Source organism: Plectrocnemia conspersa, unplaced genomic scaffold, assembly GCF_051122295.1.
Source record: "Plectrocnemia conspersa isolate PC_06_02 unplaced genomic scaffold, ASM5112229v1 ptg000008l, whole genome shotgun sequence".
Classification (NCBI taxonomy): domain Eukaryota; kingdom Metazoa; phylum Arthropoda; class Insecta; order Trichoptera; family Polycentropodidae; genus Plectrocnemia; species Plectrocnemia conspersa.
Genome location: NW_028277172.1, coordinates 14,535,528 through 14,563,089, shown reverse-complemented (window position 1 = coordinate 14,563,089; position 27,562 = coordinate 14,535,528). Strand labels below are relative to the sequence as shown.

The 27,562-nt window shown below is 30.4% G+C and overlaps 1 protein-coding gene, 1 long non-coding RNA gene and 1 other non-coding gene across 3 annotated transcripts in view; 1 reads left to right on the top strand and 2 right to left on the bottom strand.

The window, feature by feature from the left end:
• Positions 1 to 27,562, top strand: part of LOC148233092 (uncharacterized) — a 535,519-nt gene that overhangs the window by 242,136 nt on the left and 265,821 nt on the right. The gene's annotated exons all lie outside the window — the stretch shown is intronic.
• Positions 12,430 to 14,582, bottom strand: LOC148233095 (uncharacterized). Its single transcript, XR_015810428.1, has 3 exons — positions 14,046 to 14,582; positions 13,588 to 13,977; positions 12,430 to 13,517 (listed from the first exon to the last, which is right to left on the bottom strand). It is a non-coding gene; the product is annotated as an uncharacterized LOC148233095 (long non-coding RNA).
• LOC148233094 (U6 spliceosomal RNA) lies at positions 17,556 to 17,651 on the bottom strand. Its single transcript, XR_015810560.1, has one exon. It is a non-coding gene; the product is annotated as a U6 spliceosomal RNA (small nuclear RNA).

Below are 27,562 nucleotides of genomic sequence, written 5' to 3'. Positions count from 1 at the left end.
CTGCCTTTCTAGGTTTCGTTCTTATGTATGTATTTATATACATAAGATTTTTCTTTCATAAAACACGAACACTCGAACAAATAGACAACACAGACGTACCTCGACGCACTCACACATGTGGCCACACGTGCCATCAAATAAGCAAAAAGTGTGGTGACCCTTTATTGTGGCGTAATCCGAAACAACAAGCATTAGTGCTAACTGCCCCGCAAGATGGTGCATGAGGATAAAGCGTCCCGGCGCCCAAACGACCGCTGTGATTTCTCGACGCTGCACACTTATTAAGGCCCTGCTATCCCGTCTCGACGGTGACATGTGAGCGTACACTAATAAAGAACTGGTATTAATCTAATAACGCAACGGTTGACGCACTGGAGCCCTCGTATTTATTACATTCTTACACGAGACAATGTTGAAATTATTCAATTAGGGGAGAGTGGGCGAAGGGGTAAGATGGGGTTACGCCATATTGGCTATTTAGAAGCTCGATATTAACATTCAATGATATTCTTTAACCGCTTCCTTTCACTGTTAATGTTTTTCTTAGAGTATCGACAACCATTTAATTCCCTTGCTTGATCTTGAACATCAGTTACAAAACCATTGCTTCTTCTGCCTCCCCATTAATAAAAAAGTTCATACATGATTAAATAATTTAATTAAAATTTAAAGGATTATTTTAACACATCTTTAATCGCATATATAAATTTTAAATTCGCATATTTTTCCGACCCAGAACTCCGCTAATTGTCAAATTAAACCATTTTCATATATACATACACCCACGCGCGTGTGGAAGACAATGGAATTACCGGAATGATGAAAAGTGAAAATTTCTAAGCTGGCTGAGTAGTAAGTAGACGGGTGTATAGACACAGAGAGAGATATATACATATATACTGAAACGCAGGGAGATCGCTTTGTGGGATTTTAATTCCTCTTGCCCATCATCATCATAATAATAGGGTCGCGACTGGCAGCCGCCGTAATCTGCAAAAAACATTCAATTATTTAAAAGTCCTTCAGGACTCTCGGCAAACAGGTGGGCGCCGCCACCTTGTTATATTATTTTTTTCGACAGGCTTTTCAAAGAGACACCCTTCGAACAAAAATAACGACAAGACGGGTGCCCTCGGACGAGCTTTTGATGTCAGGACTTAGTGTGTATAATATCTTGATCCTATTAGGATGTCCGAAGTACGTAAGCAGAACGATGGCGTTCGAGAGGTGCTCGCCCGGAAATAAAACGATTTTTTTTGTCAGCGTAAATAATTATTTTATAATGAATCACACAATTGTACTTACAAATCTATTAAAATACATATGTATCTTTCAACTTATCATATCATTTGAATTGAAATCATCAATCTTATAAAAAAATATTTAATAGCAGTCGCTACCACCGCAAGTAAAAAATATTACTATACTTTTGTATATTTAAATTAATTCATAGGTCTAAACAACAGTTAACATATATTTCCTAAATATGCGGCACTAGCTTATTATTTTTATACCAAGTAAATCAATAAATAAAGAATAATTAATTAAAAATTAAATATTTAGAAATAATATAGTAAAATACAAATAAACAATTAAGTACAGAACAATCTATTTGTTTCGAATAAAAGTTTGTTAAAATCTTTCCTAAGATTATATACCATTATTGTGGTAACTTATTGCGGTAAATCTTATAAAGTCATTTCGATCATCTTTAATTAATATTATTTTCAATAAAAATACGCCAAAAATTAATAAAAAATATGTATCAGGTGCTACGTTATGACTGGACTATTAATTAATATTTTATAATTACAGCATAATAATTTCAATTCAGAAGCTCTAGATATTTTTGCCACGTTCCAGACAATGTACCAAAATCCGAATTTCATTTAAAACTTTCCTGCATCTTGCTTTCTATCTACTTTAGCATTATCGTTAGATTTAAATTTTGCTAGTACAATTTAAACACAACGGAATCTTATTACTGAGGCTAGACGCAAACAAAATTACTCAAGGTTTACACAAAATAATCAAATAATAATTTGATAACATGTAGCATATAATGCTTAGACATGTGATATCAACTGGCCAATAAAAATATTTAATAAATATACATACATATGACCGTTATTATTATTACAAAAATGATAATATTTTTTTATAATTACCTAATTAATAATTAACAACTACAATACAATAATTATTTTTAGCTAACAATATTATTAAATTTATTATTTATAAAATTATATACTTATATTTAACTTTCATTAAAATTTTGTTGTTTTTTTTAATACATTTATATAAACTCACATAATTATTTTTGCGCTCTTTTATTTTGACGGCGCGATTTTAACTTGCGGGCTTTTCTGTGTTGCTAATTTACTTATATCGCTAATGCAATGATTCGACTTTGAAGCATGATTTCGAGTACTGAAGTAAAATCTCATTGTAAAGGACTTAAGAAATTCCAAGGGAAATTCTATGAACATTGCATTATTATTGATTATGGAGTGATCGTCTATTTAATAAAAACTATAAGATTTTAATTTTATTCGGTGACTATTTTATAAACTTTTTAGTTTAAATTTGAGTCAGATCGTCACTAAATTTTAGATCATAACGTCATTTGATTCTAGCGAATTTGTCAAATTTAGAGATCAATTAGCGGCGGCACTCTTTCCATCTTCAGGGTCTTCCCGATGGGGGTGGTCGCAGTGTCCGGTGGGCGGCAGTAATTTCATTAAGGTCCTCTTGGCCCGAGACAAATGTGTGCCCATTAGCAGGGGTACCCAACCAGGGGCAGGTCCGCGGGGACCGGACACGGCCCTCGTCTAAAAGCCCCCCGTCCGCCAAGAACGTCATAATTCAGAACCCTTGATATAACTTTCTGGAAAACTTTTAAATGAATTGATGATTATCAAATTTTCCAGAACGCCGCGATACTGAACGGTTTGCGGCTGAGGATCGATGGATCGCTCCTGTGGGTCCCGTTTGCTTGACTATTTAGTGTTGTATCTATGTGCTGCAATATACCATACAAAACGTAACATCATTCATATTAGTTTACCAAAGAAAAATATCATAGAATAACTTTGAATTTTTGATCTACTTATAGATTGTAAAACTCTTCGGTTACTATGTTCACACATAAGAGTCATAGTCTTTTCTAGTGCTTCAAATCGTCTTTATCATTTAAATCACTTATTCTCATATTATTTTAGGTGTATCACTTATTTATTTTCTAAAATACTTGTGCATAGCACAATAGCTTAAAACGCAGATACACCCTATACAAAAAAATATATTTATAAAAATATTTTCAATAATAATATTAATCGTTAGCCCACAATACATATATCTGAGTACATAATTATTATGATCTGACAGAAACCTTTTCTTTCTTATATGTATAAAAAGGACTCAAAGAACTTAAATCTGAAATACATACATACATCTCAAACAACTGTAATTTAGTCCACATTTATTATTTTTATTTTTTTATAAACATATTCTTGATATGATTTTTCCAGAGTCGGGCCAATATTAAAAATTTGCTATTGTGTTCACTTTTCTGCTACGAAATAAACAAACTATGCCAGTATTTTAATACTTAAATTAAAGAGTCAAAGAAACATTAAGGCTAAATTGCTCAATAAATTAGTGTTTATTTTTCCAAAAATAACTTTTAATATTAGGGATAAAAATGACAACCCTTTCAAGACGTGCTCGCATACCAAGAAATACCAAGTCTGACCCACGATGCGGTCAGTTATGTTAACGCTCGCGCGGTTTTCATTATACGCCGCCTACACTTTCAAATTCCTAGGACGATCCCCGAGACGGTCTCAGGATGTTAATGTCATTCCTGGTGCCAAATATGTGTGTAGTCCGCGAACGGCACGCGGAGCTGACCAGCCCCCCCCCCCCCCCACTACCACCACTACCATCACCAACCCATACCACAAAGAGAAGAACGAGACGCGCGTTTCGCGAATTCCTCCGTTCAAAGTTTTGATTGTCTGTTGCTCGTTGCAGTCCCGCGACGATGCGTCCCTGCGCTGTGGAAATTCGATGAAAACATTCGCCCGGGGCAAAAGTTTTGCGGGGGCTGTGGAAATCATATTTTCGTTTGTTGCGGCCCGCGGGCGTCCTTTTAAATGTGTACTATATCTGTGTGTGTATTATATATTTTCAGAGAATTTTCCGCTTCTTTCACAGACAGCTCAAAGGTTGGTAAAAGTTTCTTGTTGGATAGAAACTCAAGCTGCATTCCAACTGCTCATCAGCGGATATTTCTCTGTAATGAGATATTCATGTTTATTTTAGCGCATACATATCATTATAATGGTATGTTGCAATATTTTTTAAAAATATTTTAAATACCGTCTTTTTCCGAAAATAAGACATCCTCCGAAAATAAGCCCTAGCGTGATTTTCAGGAGTTTTTGGAATATAAGCCCTCCCCCGAAAATAAGCCCTAGTTAAAATAATGTGAAAAAAAAATCGTTAAAAAATGCTGTTGATTTATTAAGTATGTTTAGCTGCCCTAATACCTACTCGTATTTCAGAGAAATGTTTGAAACAAAATATTCCGAGAAATTCATTGTTTACCTCTACAGTTCATTTCAAGCAATGCACCAGCACGTGTCAAAATTAATTCTATGAATTTATCTTAAAAATACAACTAAAGCAGCAGTATGCATTGTGCGACAGTGCAGGTATAACACTTGTTCATTTCAGTCTTGTAAGTCTGATTATTTCCTCATACGTAATTTTATTTTTTATAAAGTGAATAATTTTTATCCTCAGTTAAAATGAGTACAAAACGAAAGAGCTATTCCGTCGAGTACAAAAAGGGAATCGCGGAAGACTCCAGGGGTGTAAATCTTGTAACCTTCTGTAAAGAGAAGATGCTGGATCTCCGTATGGTTCGCAAATGGCGTGCAGACTACGATAACCTGTGTCAACTGGTGGGCCAAGGAAATGAGAAAAAACGCAGAGTTGGATCAGGTCGGCAGCCGTTATTTTCTGAGTTGGAAGAATGCATCTGGGAATGGATTGCCGACAGGAGAGCAATGGCTTTGGTTGTGCGCAGGGCTGATATTCAAAAGTTTGCTCTTGAAACAGCAATTGAATTTGATATATCCACAGAAGAATTTAAAGCATCGTCACACTGGATGGACAACTTCCTTCAACGACATGAACTGTCTCTAAGGAGATCAACAACAATGTTTAAGCTGGAAGACAATGAAGTTGTTAAACGTGCACTTGCGTTTAAGCTTTTTGTTGATGGCATCGATTTTTCGAAATACCAACTCTCCAACATGCTTGCTATGGATGAGACCGCGGTATTCCTAGGCCAAGGAGTTCAAACGACGGTTCACCACAAGGCTTCCTCGTCAATTTACGTTCCTTCTACCGGTTACGATAGTGCACGTGTTACCTGTATTTTGGCGATTCGTCTAGATGGCAAGAAAGTATCGCCATTTTTAATCACTAAAGGTAAAAAAGACCAGATTAAACGCATTTCAGGAATTTATGTCATTGAAAGTGAAAAAGCCTGGTGCACCCAAGCAGTTATAAGAAAGTGGGTTGATTTTATGCTGCCACCACTGTTGAGGGGTCAAAATAGAGGTTTACTAGTTTGGGATTCAGCCAGTACACACCGCGCTAAAGACATGAAAAACTTTCTTGCTGAGAGGAAGATCGATCAAATAATGATTCCGGCAGGAATGACTGCTTACCTCCAGACACTTGACATTGCAATAAACAAGCCATTCAAGGATCATTTGCGGATGGAAATCAATGAATATATTGAAAACAGAATGGTGAGAAATCATCGAGGTAATTTTGTAAAACCAGGCTTACAAGAAGTTGTGAATTGGGTAAAAAATTCATGGGACAAAATTGTTTGTGTTTCCAATGCACTACGAACAGGCTACTTAGACAAGAAGTATTCATTTAACGATAGCTATATTGCAAGACATGAGAGATTCGGACCAATGATTCAACAGGAAATGAATTTGGAAGAAAATCAGAACAGACTTCAGAATTTGATCATTTATGACGATGTTCCAGAAGAAGATGACATGACTGTAATTGAATAAATTTAAATTTCTGTATTCTGTGTAAAATAAATAAATATTAAATAAAAATATATAAATATACTTTTATTTTTGCCCTCCCCCGAAAATAAGCCCAAGCGCGTATTTTGGACCAAAAAAGAAAGTAAGACAGTGTCTTATTTTCGGAAAAAGACGGTACTATGGGAAATAAATGACATTATCATATTAGGCTAAAATCAAGTTTAGACTATGCCTTGTTCCATAGACTGTAAGATGGAAGGGGTATTCGGAGATTGAAAAACCACATCAACGGGAAAATCTCTGAAGAGAGTCTTAAGTTTCAAATAATTTTCCAACGCATTGCCCAACACCAAAAGAGCTCGAGGTTTAACTACAATATCCTCGCAATATATTTTTATTATTTGACAGAAAAAGTTTTAAACCAGTCCATAAATCATTTTTTTGTCATCCAAGCCGTAAGATTACTTCATCAAAAAATTGGTTAATTTCTTGTAGAATAACCGCTTATGACAATGATTTTTTGATTGAAAAATCAACAATTCTCCTGATGCATTTCTGCCAAAAAGAAAAGCTAGACGATTCATGATTGCTTTAAATCCAGAAGCAATCTTCACCTCTATGGAAATGAATTAAAATAATAATACAAATATATATTAAATATTTTAATCCAGTCCAGTAACTTTTCGATCGCACTATGTCATCGTAGTATATTATTTCTCCTCTCAAAACACATTTAAGAATCGTTGGAATGTGCCCGCCGGAAAAACAGTCAATTTAAGGCTAAGGTTCGACGCAATTTGACGCGTCATTAGAGACCTCCTCGCCAACCCCATTGTGTCTCCTTTTCAGCGTAATCACCTGTGAAATCGTTTGACACAGCATCTCAAAAATTCTCACAGCCGAGAGGAAATATTTGATATATGCCGACGATTTATCTTGACTGCGGGGTGTGTGTGCATCTCTCTTTCTCGGGGTGGGGTTCCGTCTATCTATCATACATAGGTACTATCCTTTTGTGGCGGATGGAAACCCATCCGGATGTTTCCAAGCGGATGCCTCCTAATGCCGCGACATTTGTCGCTGAAAAGCCGCGAAAGACATGAAGCTGATGTGATTCTTGGTGGAATTGGGCTCATTACTCGCCCCATCGCTTTTCTTCAATGCGCTGATGATGATTGATTAGAGTGTGGGATGAACTACGACTTGTTGATTCGTTGAAAGGGATATTTTCTTGAAGGAAAATGAAGGATGAAAGTGTCGCGTGAGTTGCTGCAGTTGCGACTAAAATATTTTTTTTAGAAAATACCTGATAAGGGCCTTGGTATTAAATACTGCGTGCTGCAAGAAAACTGTATAGAAAAAAAATATAAAATATTTAATTACAATATTAATAATCGTTATGGTAACTATAATCATAAGGACGAAATATTAATATTAGGAATCAAAGCGCAAAGAATTATTGTATAACCTATTCTTATTTTGCGATATAACAACAGTCTTACCGTTGTACTTCTGGGAAAATAACAACTGGTATTTAAGCTGTTCGCAGCATTACAACTTTTAAAATCAAAATAAAACTGCTTAAAAATAATGTCCCCTTTGAGCTCAGAATATTTTATTTCTTATTATATTTTTAATATTGATAAAATATATACTATAAATAAGTATAGAAGTGAAGGGGATAAATACTATAAATAAACTTATTTTTTCAGCAACAAGTTTGTCATACTCAAGAGACATATTCAAAGTGGTAAACGAACATTTGCTCTCGGGAAAATTGCCCTCAGGGACTATTGCTCTCGCGGACAATTGCTCTCATGTTTTTTTTAATTTGATGCATGTTCATTAGGAGTAAAAATTTAAGACTTAACTAGCGTGTCAGAATTCAAACAACGACAGTCAGGATCTGTAGATATAAAAAAATATTTTAAATCGATGTTTCACGTATTGCATTATAAAAACTTAAGCACATATTTTCGAAATTTAGAACTCTATACAAAATTGGGAGGGAGGCTACAAATAAATCGCGTAAAGCGAGCACATACAACTTTATGTAGGTACATATGAACATTCTCGTATATTAATTTAAAAAAATCAGTGTGATAAAGCTCTTAATTATTATTACTTCACAATAACAACATGTACTCGAAAAAATTACTTAACAATTTTAATATTTTTTTTTGTGCTGCTGTGTTCTAATTTAACCTGTTGTTTCCTTAGAATCAGTTTAAAATTATTATCAGCGTCATATTAAGCTATAGATTCTTCTGGATTATCCATACGAAATAATCTGTTACTAATTTTTGCGTTTTTTTTAAATCTTTGAAATTTTTTTGATTTTACCCGCAAATGATTTTTAAATCTCGCTAAGAGTCAACAGAATTTTCTTGACCACATTAAAGCGAAACCGTGTAAATCAAAGTATATGCGTATTTAATATTATTACTGCATATTTTTAAAATGTTTAATTTAGTCTTAATAGTCTTAATTGTTTGTTTATAGTTTAATTGTAATAGCAATATATTTAAGTTTAAAAAAATAAGCAATTGAGGTAATTGTTTATGTTTTACAATATCTTTTTACATAATAAAATACCTATATTTATGCAATTATCACAAATAATATGATAAGCTTAAAATAACTTAAATTACATAAATAAATATTATGAAATATTATATATAAAAAATAATTCTATTTAAATCTTCTCTGTGTATATACACAGAGAAGGATAAAAGTATTATTTTATGGCGTTATATGTGTTAAGTTCTTGTTCGATTTTGGTATTTCATTGTATTGCGTAAAAGCTTACATTTTTTATTTGTTACGTATTTTTTTGTGAATGCTTTCGTTATATATTGTATTTATTTTTGGAACCTAATAAGATTTTAAATAGCTGTATTTCTTCTACTGAATTAAATGAAAAACCAAATATATATAACAGCCCTAAGTACAAACGTAAATAATGAATTTTGATACATACACATATTTCTATATATTTTTAAATTATTTATAAATACATATTTCCTTAGCTTATAATGCAGACACAATCAATATCCTTTGTTTGTAAAATATTTAATATGAATATTTTTTTATAAAAATAATGCTTGTAATTGAAATATAAACAATTCAGCAACAAATAGCGTGATTTAAAAATTAAAAATTAATAATATTTAACTGTTTCGGTTTATGTTAGTACGTAAATTTATTCAGTTTTTCTAATGACAAAATAATAATTCAATTTATTTTACAAACATACTTGCTACTAGTTTATAACCATTTTAATGTTTATATTGTTTTTATTACCTACAATAAAATGAGAATATGTATATAAAGTAAGCATTAGTGGTTATAATTAAAAGGGTAATAACTAAAATCAACGTTTACAATTTAAATGTAAAATATAAATGTTTAAAGTGCTAATTTAAGTACACTTAGCTGAAGATTTGAAACCATTGCTATGTGTTCTTCAGCCTCTACATAAATATATGCTTTGGCATATATTTAAATTGTAAGTTAATTTGCGCCTATATTTAAATGTATAAAGTAAACACGAGATTAGTGCGTTAGTGTGACTACGCAAAATATTTTTACAGTAGTGTTTGGTATTAAAATGACATCTTTGATTATTGGGATTTGAAGGCAATTATATTTTTTTAAGATCAGTAAAAAATGTATTTATTTCTACAGCTTTATTTAAAATAACTTTCAATTTTAAAAAAATAATATTATATGTGTTACTCTACACTGGACAGACATATTTCAGGATGGGTCTAATTATTTTTTTGTGTATAAGCGTGCATAATCTTAAATGTCTGAGTGCCGCAATGGCAGCAAGCGAAGTTCCAAAATGTGTTTATTAAGTATAATCTTGGAGACTAGGTGTAAACCCGGGTATTTACCGCTGAATTTGCGTTTTACGTTACTGACCTGTTGATTTTGAATAGGTGGTAGCAAAGTTTGTCTATGTATCATAAAAAATAATTAACTCTGTTTTATTCTGGTTAAATTTAACTTTTCATGTCGCAAAATATTTATTAGGATATTTGTAATTTATTAGCGGCTTAAAACTATAAATACTATATACTTTTAGGATATCGTTATTATACAAGATAAAGAGAAATGACTTGAGAAAATTTCCCTGACTAATTACGGGTAGAATTTTACTCGGTTTCGAGTGTTCATTATTTATTTCAACAACATGGCTTTTACTTCTCAGGCGTGAGCGTATTCAGCATAGCAAATAGTCGGGGGTCTTATATGTGTATAGTTTGTATATCAAACCATCGTGCTATACCGTGTCGAAAGCTTTTTCTAAAAGCCCGTACTATTAATTAATTTACCATTTATATATGTTTTGACAAGCTGCTTTATCTTATCATCAAATTAAAAATAAATAATCCTTAAAAATCTGTCTACTTTTGCCAAATAAATTATAAAATAAAAATATTTATTGTTTAAATTTGAATTTCTCTCGTAATAATGTATCGCGGTTAATCCATTAAAAGATCAAGTTAAATAAAGAGGAGAGCGAGTTGAGCTCCGCTCCGCTCCGTTGGGCTGTCAGTCATCGGTTTCGGCTTAGCAAACAGCTGCAGCGCGACAGATATTAGGTTATCTATAAGAGAGGGTTTGGGTCATATACAAAATTCATGCGTCCCGGGGCGTCCGACACGCTCGCGACGTCACCGCACGTCCAAACAAAGTTGGCTACTCGTCACGACGAGGGACAAAAGGAGGTGGCGACATGTGAGCACGGCACGACAAAACTACCGACATGAATTAACAAAGAGCGTTCCGTATTAGCTAGAACCCGCGGTCCGAACCTGTCGCCGCGGTCAAATGACGTGCGGTTCAAACTTCGACGAAGGCATTGATTCACATGCATATGTTATTAGGTATATTGATCACGTGTTGTTATAGCTCAATTATACAAAAATATGTGAACGCGTCATCTGAACGATATCGAAATGCGTCATTTGATTAGACGTAAGTACGCGCGGTACATCGATGAAATCAGACTTCGCTACATAACATTAAGAGACTTTTTAATTTTCAGACATTTTTTAATTAATGATTTTTTAACTATGATGTCACTGGTTGACTTAAATTATGAGTCAAACTCTTGGATTCTGTTTGGTTTCTGTGTCGCTCTTGGTTCTTCTCTAACAATGTCTGAAACTGATAATGTAATCTTTTCACAGATATCTCATGGCATACTATTCTATTCTTTGGCAGGCTTTATTGGATCCGTAACACGGTTATTGCCCGTCTCGTTCTACATTCACTAACTTTAATTTTGCTCCTTTGATATTAAAATTTAGGTAACCATCTCTTTAGATTCTCTAACGATCTTCTCAGTTTACCAAAATAAAATTGTTCTTATACAAGCACGATAGATCAGTGGTATATGTCGATGACTTATACCTGAAAGACCTGGATTCGAATACCATATGGCCCCTTATATTTTTTTTAATTTCTGTCGTATCTGTAAGATCAAAATATCAAAAAGTAATTAGTATTTAACTAAAACTTCTTTCGATCATAACAGATTAGGTCACAGATACATATCATGATTATTATTTAAAATAAAATAGAGTTAGAACGTGCATTTTTCCATATATAATATGAAAGTATAGTTTATAATTAACATAATATAAATGACTCAGGTTTGCAGACTTTGATTTTAGTCTGGTGTCTCAATACCTAATTAATAAATATCAAAAGTGTTTACCTCATAATAAAGCATTGATTTAGGTTTCTTTGCTTATGTTTGACATATTTTTTAATCTAAAAATATAATATGGTAAAATGCATTTTATTTTAACTTGATGTAATTAATGGTAATATCTAATACAGTTATATTTTAAATTTAAAATGTTAAAATAACATAGTTGGAAAATATTTTACTACTATCCAAACTGAGTTAGATATATATAGGAAAAAATCAAAGGGGTCTCCCTCCGATAATCGCCATCAGGTCCCCAAGGTACCGACGGGTCCTGAGACAAACAACAAACAGCTCTCCTGATTTATCTCCTCAATTTCTCTTTATACGTCTCCTGACTCGCGCTTGCCACCGCCTTTTAATGGATTGATGCAAAATTCACCTTGGATATAGATAGAGAATGGAAAAAACGAAAAAATAGAAGTAATACATTTCGGCAATAAAAACGTGTCTCGAATAAAAAACGATTGGATGGGGCGATAAAAAATAATTGTTTGTAAACTGCGATAGTGGTAAATTTATATAACACGCTATTGTGTTATCGATGATATTACTTATTAGCTCTCTCGATGTGGAGTATCAGTTTCAGGGCCGCTATGGCAGCAAGTAATTTGACATCTTATATATAATTGTTCTAATCCGCTTCCGCCGTCGCTTCCGGACGCGCATAACTTTAAACGAAACATTCTCCGTTCAATTATCTACTCTGTAAATCGTATCGCTTTGTATTAACGGTGTGTAACAATACACGTAAACAAAGGAAATATATTTAATTATAATAATAAATAATAATAAAAATTAAAATTGAATTTGTTCCGATTGATTTTCGAGCCGCCGGTAATGCGTTCTGTTGTTTCGACCAATCAAAAATAAGCATTCAAATATTCAAATAGCTTCGACCAATGAAAAATAAGCATTCAAATTCAAATAGACAGTACCGTGACAACACTTTTAAATAGTTATTATTTAATAATAAAATTTTGCTACGCGACAATAATTTTCATTAATTCGTCATTTGACTGAATAAAAATTAAATATATACATAGTGTGTTGAGGATTAGAAGAATACATTGATTAAACTAGATAAACAATCATAAAATAATCTTCGAAATGAAATTTTCAAATTTTGAATTCCCGGCGACGGGCTCCGAGGCCTAAAAGTGAGTTTTTGCTTTTATAAATAATCGGATTGCAAATTAACTAGGTGTGTTATAACTATGAAAATTAAATATATACATAATGTGTTTAGGATAAAAAGAATACATTGATTAAATTAGATAAACAATCATAAAACAATCTTTGTAATGAAATCTTCAAATTTTGAAATCCCGTCGCCGGGCTCCGAGGCCGGAAAGTGAGTTTTTCTTTTATATTACATAAACATTATCATTGCTTTCCGATTTAATACACATATACGTTAGATTTTAAGAATTTTAAATTAACCAGTTATGTTTTAAACATGAACGTGTAATATATCCTTAGTATGTGAGGATTGAAAGTTAATGTCGATCAAATCGGCGCTGTCGGACAGCTTATAAATGTGTAGTTTCTTGGATGTTATCTAATAAACGACATTTTACAATGATTATTAATATGTGATTGCATACCTGGAATAATCGATAGCCAAAATATCTAAGAGTGGGTTATTTTTAATTCCGATGTGGCAAAATAGGTACAATTTTTGTTCTGTGCCATCATTCCTCTTTCTGAATAGCCAAATTAAAGTATTCAGTTACATCAAACTTATGTAGTATGTTCTTTATAAAAAGATAATACTTGCTGACAGTGACTTCAACATGAGAAGATTAACTCTTTGTTTATATATACCAATTCTACGTTGTAGCCATATAGGTCATCAAATTGTTCCATCATTGCTTCTGAAAAATAATTAAAAAACAATAAGACTCCTATCAAGAGTAAACATTGAACACATTATTACTACTAATATAATCCATAAATTAAATTTAAACGACAACCAAAGAACACAATTGATGGATGTACTGTAGAGGATTAAACACGTAGATTGGCATCTTTTCATCTTCTACAAAATTGTCACAATATGTCATATATTTTTTATTATTACTAGCATTGTAATATGTTTAATTAACTTCGGTATGTATACATTTAATTGCCAAATCACCGCTGTTTGTCTTTTAATATTAGATCCTGGAAAGTCAATAGTAATTTTGTTAGAATAACCGTGTTATATTATTCATTTATAACTAAACACTTACTGGCACACCCGCAATTTATAGTTTTGTCTATAATTTCAAATGCTGCATCACTTGAATCATCTTCAATTGTCACTTTCTAACAAAAATGCCGCGATTATAACATATTTCGCAGCGGGTAGACGAGCGCTCGCCAGATGTGAACTGTCAAAGCAAATTTGGGAAGTCCCGCGCTTGAGAACGAACTAAATTGATTTTAACGAGCGAAATTGATTTTAACGAGCGAAATTTATTTTAACGATTTAAATTGTATAAAATTTATTAAAATATGTATAAAAATCATCAAATACAAAAAAAAATGTTTTTTAAAATATTTTTTTAGTTTACAGATTTAAAATATAATATAAATAATGTGGATATGTATTAACTTCTCTATACAGAAAAAATATGTACCTAAATTTTGGCGAACGTTGGCAATTTAAAGTTTTAGTTTTTAGAGAATTTTTAAAACTTTGCTTTAAAAAATATTTTAAACAAAAAGGGGCAAAGTTTCAAAATAAGTACTATTCATTACCAACCAAATACTAAGCGCACAGTATTGCAAAAATCCATCTTACTGACGCCTTTGAAACTAAACTACACAAAAATGTATAACACTAATTTAAATATTTTTTAAATTAAAAGTTTCAGAATAAAATTTCAAGATTTATTCAAAATATTTTTTTCAACATTAAAAATATTTTGAATTTTATTATGGATTTTAAATATCAATCATTTATTATAGATTTTAAATATCATTAGTTCATTATTAATTTTAAATATAGTAAAAACTTTTTACACTCATTAATTATTAAAATATATAATGCTGCGCAGAAAAACATTTACTTTAAAAAAGATGTAAATCAAAATATTTTTTAATCAAAAAAGACAAAGGTTTCAAAATTATTAATATTTTTAAAACGCACTTTTGGTCTAAAGTAACAGATTAGGTGCTTGATATTTTTAGTTTATTGTTTCTTTATAATTAGTAAATGTAATTAAAAACTGACTTATATTTACACATAAAACATAGAATTCTTTTTTTTAAATTATAAAGTAACTTATGGTGTCACCAAAAAACTTTTTTATTACGAAAATTTAAATTTATGATAAAAATGTGTTATGCAGCGTTGAAACTGGCACTCAAACACCTAAAATACGCTAAAACACAATCAATGACTTATAATCACTCGCATTGCACCAACTATATATGATCGATTGTGTTGTTGCGTTAGTAAGGTGTAACAAAATATTTTTTCATATCAGTAATATTTTTGAGCGGATGTGTAGCCGATGCTATTTATTATTATTATTTATTAAACTGTAAACCTACTTTTAAATGATACAAAATGTTACGTTTCAATAATATTTTTTATGTTGAAAACATTTTGATATTTTTTGTTTTATTAATATTTAGTAAAGTTACAAACCTATTTAAAAAAATAATACAACGAAATATCTTTGTAACGAATACCGAAATAACAAAATTCCCAGTATAACGAATCTTTAATTTGTCCCCTAAAAACTTGCATACAAAATGTTTTCATTATAACGAAGACTAATCTCAGTATAACGAAATATTTTGATCCGAATTTAAGAATGACGTTGCAACTTTACACAATATTTCTCCACATTCAGTTCGTTTTTGACTTGGTGTGTGACAGATGTGTTCAAAAGCAATATTTACAGGTGTTTCGCTGACCCTCAAACTTTTTTTATAAAACATTTTTTTCACAAATTTTATTGTGTTTCGTACATTTTCCATAAACAAAGACAAAAAACGATCTGTCAACCTTATAAGAGGTTATTTTGATGCTGTAGTAATATAGTAATTTAAAATAAAATAAAAATATATGATCTTCCTTACATTCAATATAACGAATTTTCAGTACACCAAAATTTATTTATTGGTTTCGTGAGCTTCGCTGTATTGAAATTTCATAGTACAATTTTTAATTTATTATTATCTAGCCAAGTTTTAAACCTATTCATAAATGATATACAATATTTAGATTTATCATTAAATATCTAAGTTTCAATATAACGATAAAATCTAACGTTGTAAATCTAATAAATAATATAAAATGTTTTCTTCTGGAAATATTTAGTCAAGTTGTAAACCTATTTTCAAATGAATTGAAAATGTTAAGTACTTTTTTATAGATTGAACTATTTTGTCTATCATTAAAAATCCTAAATAGTAATGTCCAATTTGAACCATTAAATTTTGAAAAATATTTTAAAAAATCAGAACGAAGCAAAAATTATATTTAAAACCCAAAAAGTTGAGGGTCCGGTATTCGCACACTCGCTAGCTATCGGTACCTCACGATAGTGAGGTACCGACAGCTAGTAATTTTATATTGCATTAAACTAAAATTTAAGTAGAATCTAATAATTTTATGATCACGCTTCATATTTACAATGACAATCAATCAATATAAGGGTCTCGCAAACAAAGGCAATCAATGCGGAAGAGCGGGCGAAAACAATTGAGCAATAAAAGAATAATAAAGATGATGGGCCCCCCTCGACCTAGCGCTTCCTCCTTTACATCCGCAGCTTTCAGAATAAACACGGCTTTAAAAACAACCCTCGGATAGTCGGTGTTAATCAGGACCTGGGGGGATGGACATCCTTCAAATGGTTATTAGGTGTTCGCTCGGAGAGAATGGATCGAGAAAACAACGGTTGAGGGTGTTGGTTTTTCTTTTTTTCCGGGACCCGAGTCGAATCCTCGCGGGGGCGATACGTCGTGATAAACGGACGAATCATAATAAGATCGAGAAGCTGAATGTCTTACTTGGATGGCATAATTGTGTTGAAAGAAGAGAGAGTTTGCCATAGAAATAAATAGAAAATTATAATAAAATAAAATATAGTATCACCTGTGTTGACGTTTTGTACCCAGTTATATCGCATTCAATAACATTTTTTAACATTCATACACTATTATCCACATACATCCAGAAAAAAATATTTATCTATTGTATTTAATAGCACCTCCACTAAATTAATGATAATAAAAATAATATAAAGCACTAACGTTTAAGTCAAAATACATAAACAGCTATAAAGTTGCGGTCTAAATTTAAATTATCGAGTTTTCCAATAAAGAGATAAACAAAAAAAATGATCACAGATATATAATTCATTATAATCCGTCGTTAAAGTAGATACTTTCCATTCCGGAACATAAGAAGCACCCCCAGATTATCTTCCTCTGGATTTCGCAGTTTCCTAGAAACATTTTTCGCTGTATCTTTAACTATATTGCTACAGAACATATTTCTTAAACATATTTTTTTAAACACTTTTCCTCAAATCAAACACAGTTCAGTATTTGTGTATATTGGCGTATTTCATGCGCATTATATTAATTTCTTTGGTCATTAACAGTGTTTAGCAGGTACGACTGCATAAACTCTATTCCCTGAGGTGTTTACGTTTATTTCTTGATCATATATTAACTGATTAAAACAATGCTAGTTTTTTGACCATCATATAAGCACATTCTCAGTATCACTCGATCTTAACTAAGAGTAATTTTGCGTGTTATCCTTGCACAGGGGCCATGCTAATCTTCTCTGTATCGTTCCAATTTTTTTTTTAAGTTAACCAAGAGTAATTATTTTAACTCTAAACCCGATTAATTGCTCCAATTTTGACACAATTTTAAAAATTCTTCAAACTGTTGATTGTTAATAACAGACAGACTATGAAATTGTCTTGTTGATAACTAAATTGACAAATACACAATAATGTGATTTTTTACCTAAAATAATTATGGAATAAATGGCATTAAAAATATTCTAACGGTTAAAATTGTACGGTCAAAACAAGATTTGTTCCATTTTAACATACAATTGAATATGAGAGAAGCATTAGCTAGCAAGCAAAAATTGTTAACATTGGTCAAGTCATTTAAATGGAATTATAAATATTATCTTTAACGTAATTTATAAAAGCTTAAGTGAATCCGTATTCATTCGCAGCATGATATTTCAACATTAAGAGTAAGTTTGTGTTGTGATTATCATTCAGATTCGAGTTATTTAAATACAAAATAGATGGATGATTTTTCTCTGTTTAATATATTATTAAAAAAACGTGGTACATTTAACCTTAACTTATAATTAACTAATTAAATTTCACAATTGATAGTTTTTAAGTATTACTTACCTTTAGGTTTTTGGAAAGCTTGTCATTAGATTTTTACTTAATTGTTAAAAAATCTTTGAAACCAACTTTGATACAGAATAGTTTCTTTCGTTATTAAAAGAACATATAATTAATAAATTGTTTGTATTAATTATTAGTCATACTTATGAATAGTGATTTAAACGTAATAAAAAAGTTTAATGAAAAAAATGAATTTAGAAAAGGATGTTTGGGATGGAAGATCTTGATTACAGATGAATTTGTTATGCATAAAACTAACTTTTTTGTATTTTTTCGGAAAATAAATATGAAACAAATTCACGTCTAAAAATATTTATATTATAAATAGGAATATTATTTATAAATTCGAAACTTTTTGCAAATAATTGGTTCCTAAGCTTATAACTAGAAATCGGTCAGTACGGTAAGACAATTAAATAAATATTTGTCAAAAAAAAACATTGAATAATAATAAAATAATATATATATCTTATATATACATACATATGTATGTCTAAATTCTTTCGGATAGAAATCTCTTTGTAATATTCTAAATAATAGTAATAATAATAATGTTTTAACATTATCGATCACGAATTTATTGTGTTAGACAACAATGTGTAATACAAAGTGTGACTACATTGTTGAAGTATCTCCTGAAGTATGCATCATAAATACCAACTATTTTATGCTTTATTTATATTTTTAATTAAATAATCCATAATGAGTATATATAAGTAATGTAGATTTATTAAAAGCTTTGAAATATAATTAAACATTGAAATATACTATTTTTATAACACATGATCTAATACAAAAATAATAATAAAACACAAAAAAATAATCGAATGAACATAAAAAATGTTTTTTTATCAATATACTTATACGCATAGAAATTCAATTTATAATTTATACATATTTTAATTTAAAAAAATATTTAATTTTAAATATTTATAAACTAAAATCCACTAAATCAATTTTAATAATAATATTGTTTTACCATATCCAATAATATAAATAAGTACATTTAAATAATATCGACCAACATTACGTTGTAAAAAAAGGTTATTTCTCTCTGAGAATTATCATACGATAACTAAAAAAATCATTGGTTTTACAGCTAATACAAAAAAGCAGAAACAATTTGCTAAAATTTAACGTCGTATTCGGTAAAAATTAAATTCACTTTACAATAATAGATATTCGGATCACAAAAATAAAAAAACCGTTCAAATATTTTTTTTATTAAATATATTTATTGTTGATCTTTTATTGTGAGGGACGTTGGACCAATAAGTTACAATGGGAACATATACTAAATTTGCAGTGAAACACCAAACTGAAATCAGAGTCTGTAAATTGGTGATTTTTTTTTAAATTATAAATAATCATTACAATAACCAATTGATGTCACTGTGCACAAATTAGTTCAGTTTATTTTAATTTTTCATCACGATATTTATTAGTGAGATTAGGAAAACCTATGAAAACTTAAATTGCGATAATTGATCAGAATTGAAATTATATAGTAATCACTAGTTCTGGTCTCACAATTTATAAGAAATAATATACACTATAGTCTAAATATATTTTATTGTTTAATTATGACTGTATGTGTTACATAAGAATTAATGTATTTTTGATATAATTATTGCCCTTATCAAAGCTTAAATTATTATTATACAAAATGTCATGAACTTTTATAGAAAGTGTACCGTTTTGTAAATAATTTTTCAATGGTGTAGACTGTAGAGAAATCTCATAGAAACACTTATCATAATATTACCTATTTTATGATAAACTTTAAATCGTTTAATTCATTTTCATGGAGACAAAATTTTGAATCAAATAAAATATTCCATTAAGCTAAGTTTTTGTTATAATTATATGATATTTAATGATATTTTATATTACTAAAATATTTCGTCGTTTATACATATGGAACATTGGTAGCCCAACATGATCGACAAGTACTCGATAATTAGATTAGTTGTTCCAATCTATTCGTCCAACTGACGATAAACCATTACGATGTAATACATTTTCTGGCGCGCTTATGAGCAATAAGAAGGCTCTGTTATTGAGTAATCAACGTTAACGATTTCCATAAAACAATGGCGTAATTGGTCGGTCGTAGATCAAAATGTGCAGGACCGTAACTCAAGCTCGCCCCTGTAGAAAGACGGCGACTGCAACAACACGGGGGCGACTCCATATCCCGATTTCTAATGGTCCATTTGCTACTTTGTCAATTGCCTTCATAAATCTTGCGCCGCCGCTGAGATTGGCGCCTGCACTCGGCTAATGGAAAAATTGCGTTATGATACCGGGCGCTTCTTAATCAAAGGATTGTTAAATACACACGTAAACAGTGTAAATCATTTTTAGGGTGTAATCAATGTGCATATGTCAGAATAATAAAAATATACTTACAAAGAACTTGAAACAGTGATCAACAAAAATTATAATTATAATAGTAATTAACAATTATTATATGAAAATATAAAATTGAGCATGGGAACGAGTTACTGACACTTAGTAATGATTTATGATACACGTTATCTATAAAGTTCTTAGATTTTTAAACGCATATTAAAATGAGTTTTTATGTATAGGTTTATCAATGACAACGAATGGCATTTTAATTTTAACATCAAAATGACCAACAAGGACAACAGTAGTATGCTTCTCTTGGCTTAAAATTTCAGCCATTTCATTACAAAAGCAAATCCAAAAGCAGTTTATCCTCTAAAAAAGATCACCGGACGAATTGTAAATATACTTCTTTATACCAAAACCTTAACAACAACTGAAGTGTTGTCATCTTGGTGAAAACTTAACATTTAGAATATTTTTCGTATAATAATTTTAAATTATAAATTGTATTCTGGCAATTTTGTCCATAAACTGTGAATGAGATCTAAATAAAATAAGATATTATATTTATAAAGATGGTTCGTATCTTTTGATCATTTATTTTCAACATACTTATTTATGAAGTGGGAAGATTGCTTTCATTTCAAAAACATTGCTTCGTTAATACTTCAATACTTCAATTTAATACCCACATTGATTCATAGACAAATGACGTTTTGATAATAACCATCCCCTTTTGGTCTAAACCGACATAATAACAACCGCACCCCGTTTCGCCCAAGTATCGATAGTTTTAAAGATATAGCACTAGCATATGTCGCACATGGGTCCGAAGCAGGCGGCTGGCAAGAAGGGAGACTTGTCGCATAAATAATTGCCGAAAGTCCTCCCACGGAATCCTCAGGAGCAGCACATGCACAGTCCCCTGATGTAGTCCAACCCCTTCCGGACACCATTCCAAGACGGTCCCTGGTCCCTAGGTATATGGTCACCGTGTACTATAAAAGGATACAATGATCGATATGCAGGGGGTGAAAAGTAAGCGCCTTTTTGCCCCTAATTAACGACGCCATTAGCAACACTACTGGCAACATTAAGATTTGGCAGTCGGCCACGGAGTTGAGATATCTAAACCATAAGGTTGTGACGTCATATGAATAACTGGATATTTTTACAGTCTTGAGTAAAGAAGTAATGGTATACAAATTTTACAATAACTTTGGTTTGTTCAATTGAAGTTGAGGCAATCTCGGAGGAAATGCATTTAACCGATTGTGATAGTTATTTAAATATTTTAAAAAATAATATGATTAGCAATATTCTTAATCATTGCTTTAGTTTGTAATAAAGTAACGTACATAATGCTTCAATTTTAAATTCATGTGATGTTTTCTAAGCAAACTTTTTAATTGCCACATTTGTCTCTAGGAGTATCAAATTAAAATCTCTTAAAATTGTTCTAAAGGTTAGAAACTACCTTAACTAATATATGCATGTGTTAAATAAACTTAAATCTCATTATTTAGTCAATGCCCTCCGCCGACAAATTAGCAAATCGACCCCGATCCAAGGGTCGGCCCGGCCAAGTCCTTGCGCGAAATAAATGATTAATCGCCTGTTGGTCTGTTTGATTTAACAAACTGGACCCGAACCCGAAACCCCTGCCCTAGTTGTACTTATCTATTAGCTAAGCATTTCTGTGCCCACCTTTCATATCAACCGTGAACAACCAAACGGGATAGTATGATGCATCGACGCAAGAGCCGAGAGAGAGACTGACCAGACGAGGGTAAGACTGGTGTTTGCTTATTAGGTTAGAACGAATTAATTGTACTAATGTCGGCCGGCAGGACTAATCTATCATTCTGCCGATACAACACAATCTTTGGTTTGTGTTGAGAGAGAACAGGTATGTACTTTTGATGAAAATACGCAAAATTTTGACTCAGCAAACAAACAATCAAGATGTTATTCGTACTGCGTTGAATATCTAGCTCTATATCTAGATTTGTTTTATTGTTAAATTCACAGTCATTTACTATAAAACATATTATTTTTTATTATGTTTTGTTCTAATTTTACTAACTAGCTAACATTAACAGTTGCAACAGGTTTATTTTCTGTTCAAACCCAAGCCTAACATTAGCAAAATATGACATTAAATGTTAAAAAAGCTATAGTTACTTTTAGAACTTTCATTGGGTCAAGTTGGATTTGCTCAATTTGTTAAGGTATTTTAGATTTAATCATCAAATGGAGGCTTAAAAACTGTTGCAGTGATTGTGTATTTTTAGTGAAGATATATTTTCACTAGTATAACTATAATTTCACTAATTAGGCGAGTTTATATATATTAAACAATTGATTGTGATTTTACTAGTTGTAATTAGGTATTTGAACATGTAATATGTAACAATTTGGACTTAGTGTGTGATGCATAGTTTTATAACTACTTTTTTAAATTAATTTCGGTAGTAATGTACAGGATTTAAAATGAGGTTTTACACAACTGTCAATTAAAAATCACTACATCGCTTTTTAGCACATTTCACGCCAATCAAATGACAGTTAACAACAGCATTAGCACCTGTCAAATAAAATATATTTTAACGAGTAAAAACATAGTATATCTACCGTTGAAAGTATTTTCCGATTATATTTCACTGAAATTCCAGTAAAAATAAATTTATACGGATAATTCTGTAACATATTTGGTATAATATTTGATTTTATATTTTATGTCATTATAGATTTTCTTATGCGTGTAAAATTGCATTTTTTCGAAAAGTTTTTTTTTATTGAAACTATCTCTAACTCCACCATCGTGCCGCATTGGGGTAACCTGCTAGGTTACTATGATCGTAATTTAATTTAAATAAATAAAAATACACCACATCTATTTTAACATTATAATAAAAAAAATGTAATTTAATTATTTTTATAATTATCACAATTATGTATAAAAAATACTACTTCTTCTGATTTAAAGTCAGATTAAGAATTTTATTATTTTCTCCAGGTAGTATAGTAAATTATCTTTTTGTTGATGCTTATTATATTTTGCCTGTTATTTCACCATTTAGTAGAAGTTGATAGCACCACTTTGTACATCATCCACTTTTATAACTACATCGTCTCCAATAAATAATTCATTATTAAAATATATGTTAAAAATTAAGAAAGTGGTATTTTATTCAGAAAAAAATAGTACATGATTTAAAATATGTAGCAACATGCGCTTAAACCAATCCATTAAATACAAAGCCAATTAAAAAATCAATTAATAAATAAAAAATATTTTATTTATAAAAATTAGCACTCTTGACTAGAGTCTCCAATTACTCGAACTATCAACTACTCGAGTATCGAATATTAAAATTTTAAAATACTCGAGTACTCGAGTACTTTCGAGTATTTACCAAATGTACCAAAATAGCTATTATTCAAATTCGTGCACATATAAATAAATAAATAAAATACTCGGTATGTTAATTTTTACAATTATTTTAACTTCAAGAACATACTTTTTAAAAACAATAATGCAAAATGTGTCTCGAATTTAATATTACTGCTAACCTTTGGTTTTATTATTCCCGTTGTGGAAAAAACCCTTTTCGTTGCTGTTGATGTTGGTCTTATTGTCATTAACGCGTTGGATAAGGCTTCTAATTTATCTGTTCGCTTTTTATAGATATAACATTTTTTGAACTCTCTTTTTGTGTTCTCTTCTTTCATTCCCTTCTCTGCTTTTCTCTTATTTCCTTCGACTATTGACAAAATAGCATTTTGTAATTCTTCTTGAATAGATTTTTTTTCTTAACAATATACAATCTTCTAATCCTTCTGATTAATGCAAAAAATTTAAATCTATATCCTTCGAAAATGTATTTGGGTGAATCCCTTTCACTCTAGAGCTAAACGGTTCGCAAAGAACTGACTTTACTTTAAATGCCTTTAAAACACACAATTGTTTTGATTTATATTTTAAGCTGAGGGATCAGTATAAACAATTTACAACACTTTACGCTACAACTGCATAATCATAAAACCTAATTTTTTTTTTGATATTTCATATTGTTCATTGCCATAAATTAGGTAAGTCGGGACTGTCAGACAGAAAACACAAAAGAAATTTCTCCGTCGTACCCACTAACAGAGCCGACGACCGGAACTATGCAACTATGGAACTATGAAAAAATTATACCTGATAGTAACCGTTCTAACTCGGGACTTCGGGCATAAACGCCAAATAAAAGCAAGACGTTAACCTTTACCGGACCGAGTTAAAGTTAATTTTGTTTCTGAAATATTTCAAATTTTTTTAATTTCGAGTATTAATCGAGTAATTTTCAAAATACTCGATTATCAAGTACTTGAAAAATAGGCAAGTATACTCGAGTATCGAGTACTCGATTACTCGAATTGGAGACTCTACTCTTGACCCTCAATTTTAACCAAATTATTATTTAAACTAAAAAAATGTTTGCTTAGCGTAAGTGTTCTCTTTGTGCAATTGATTTTTCATCAGAGCCTAGTCTTTTTAAATGCTATTAAAATTTAAAATAATTATTCTAGAAAAAAACGACAGAGATATAATAACATGGGCTTGTACGATTGAAATAAACGAAAAAACAAATTACTTAAATCGTAAATAAAATATGTTTAAATTTTATAAGTTATAGCCTTATAGTATACATATGTACATGTATTTGTATTTATACACATGAAAGCACGCTAACCCAGACGCGCAACCAAAATACGTAAAAAAATACTTATATGTTTCAATGTTTTATTATTAAAATATATATAATGAAAGACATAAGTTTAAATTATTTTTACAATTTATAACAACAGCTATTTTTTTAATATGACAAGTCAATCATATGATGAGCTTTGCGTTAAAAGGGTTATACAATCATTATTCACTTTTTCATCATATCAAAAATAACGTTTTTGTGAGTTTTTAACTAAATTAATCAATTTGAGTGTATAAACTGACGGTAGATAATATTTTTTAATATATACACATGTTTTTAAGACGTTAGTTTGAACCAACATAGTGGCACTAAAGAGGATCTTACAAAAACTACCTATAGAGATGTGTGTTACTATTATTTTTATAAATATTAAATGTTGTTTTAAAATTATTACTTTTAATCAAACAAAGAATCAACTACAATTGTGAATTTAATATTAAAAAAAAAATTTAGAAATTAATTTTTAGCTAATAAATGAGTTGACGACTATCGCAACTAAATAGATTAAAAAAACATCAGTTAAAATACCTATCAAATTGCCTTCAATATTTTTTTGTATAAAATTGCGAATCAAAAAAAGTCAGCAAAGTAAATGGGTAAATGATATTTTATAATAAAAAATCCAGTGTGTGTCGAAATGATTTTTTATTGGAATTTGATTATTAATACAGAAATAATAATAATAATTTATAATCTAGACCTTGGTGTAAGGATAAATTAAATAGAAGTTCTCTGAGATTAAATAAAAAGATATGTTTCAACTTCTTATTTATAAGGATAATTAATTTAGGTATTTAAGTGATGATTATAATATTTTAAACTAACGCATACTGAAATGCACTAGAAGTTTTAATTTAAAAAAATGCGTTTTACAATCAATTGCCTATTTGTCTATTAGAAAAATATAAGCAGAATACAAAAAAAATTACGCTTCAAGACTAAATTGGATCTAAAATATCATATGTATTATTTGAATCAGCTTATTTGTGCAAATAAAAAAAATCTAATTATCCTTGATATTTGTTTTGCATTAAGTAACAATTTTAGTGAGAATAAAAAAATATCACTGCTTTGCTAATGAACTTCTTACTATCAACATTCATAAGGTAAAAAAATTGTCAAGAAAATTTATAAAAAAATAATAAAACAGCAATTCTTGTGAAATATTTATCAAATGTAAAAATATTTAACGAATAAATTAAAAAAAAAGTCTTTAAAATATTTTACGTTGACTGAAACTAAAAATTTAATGTTGCTCAGCACATATGCATGTTTTTAAAAAAACTCTACATATGTATTTGTTATACTTTAGCCTTAGTTATAAGGTATCTAGATATAGAAAAACACTTGATGATCTCTAAATAAATATTTCAGTTTTAGGCTTTTAAAATACGAATACAATATCAACGTATACACTACATGAAATAATTTTGTTTAGTGTCTGAATGGCAATAGTTTATTTTCGCTTGAATAACTTTTCGTTCATTTCAGTAACAACTTATTACTAGTATGTTTTGAAATTAATTATAATTTTAATATTAAAAATCCTTTATTTACTCATATATTTATATGTGTGTGTATATATCCAAAGCTCGTCTGTGTCTATCTATAACATCCAGCCTTCGTCTACTTACAGCCCGTGGCAGGAGCTCGGAAAAGTTTTTTCCCCCTGTGGAGTCTACCCCCTGTCCCACCCCGTTTCCCGACACGGCAAAAAGTGGAGGTTTCCCTCGTTCGTTTCTGTGTGTTGGTGTGTAAAAAGTTTTTGGGGTGGTTGGGCGGAAAGCTTCGGGGGTCTGAGTTTTGGCGCATGCGCGGTGGAGGCGAACCCTCGGACCAATCCTTCGCGGAGCAGCGGGACCGTTGGACGTGTTCTGGATGAACTCTAAAACGGATTACGTAATGCTAAAAATTTCAGGAATTTCTGATAGAATCTTCTTAAGATAAAAAAATATTTAAAAAAAATAATTGAGGACTCTTAATGAAGCATAAAGATTTTTATCCTTTCTCAAATTGTATTTAAATCTCTGACCGTGTATAACAAAACTTATATTTATTGACTTCTAAACTATTATATTATATATACTAAAATTTTAAATTTTAAACAAGCTTGGGCTCCTTTTTTGTGTTATCGCGTGAGTTGTATAATTTAATATTGATATCATTGTCACTATTCAATAATAAAAAAAACTTTGCATAATATATGTACATGTACATAAAAATCGGTTTGGTGAACTTTTCGTTGAT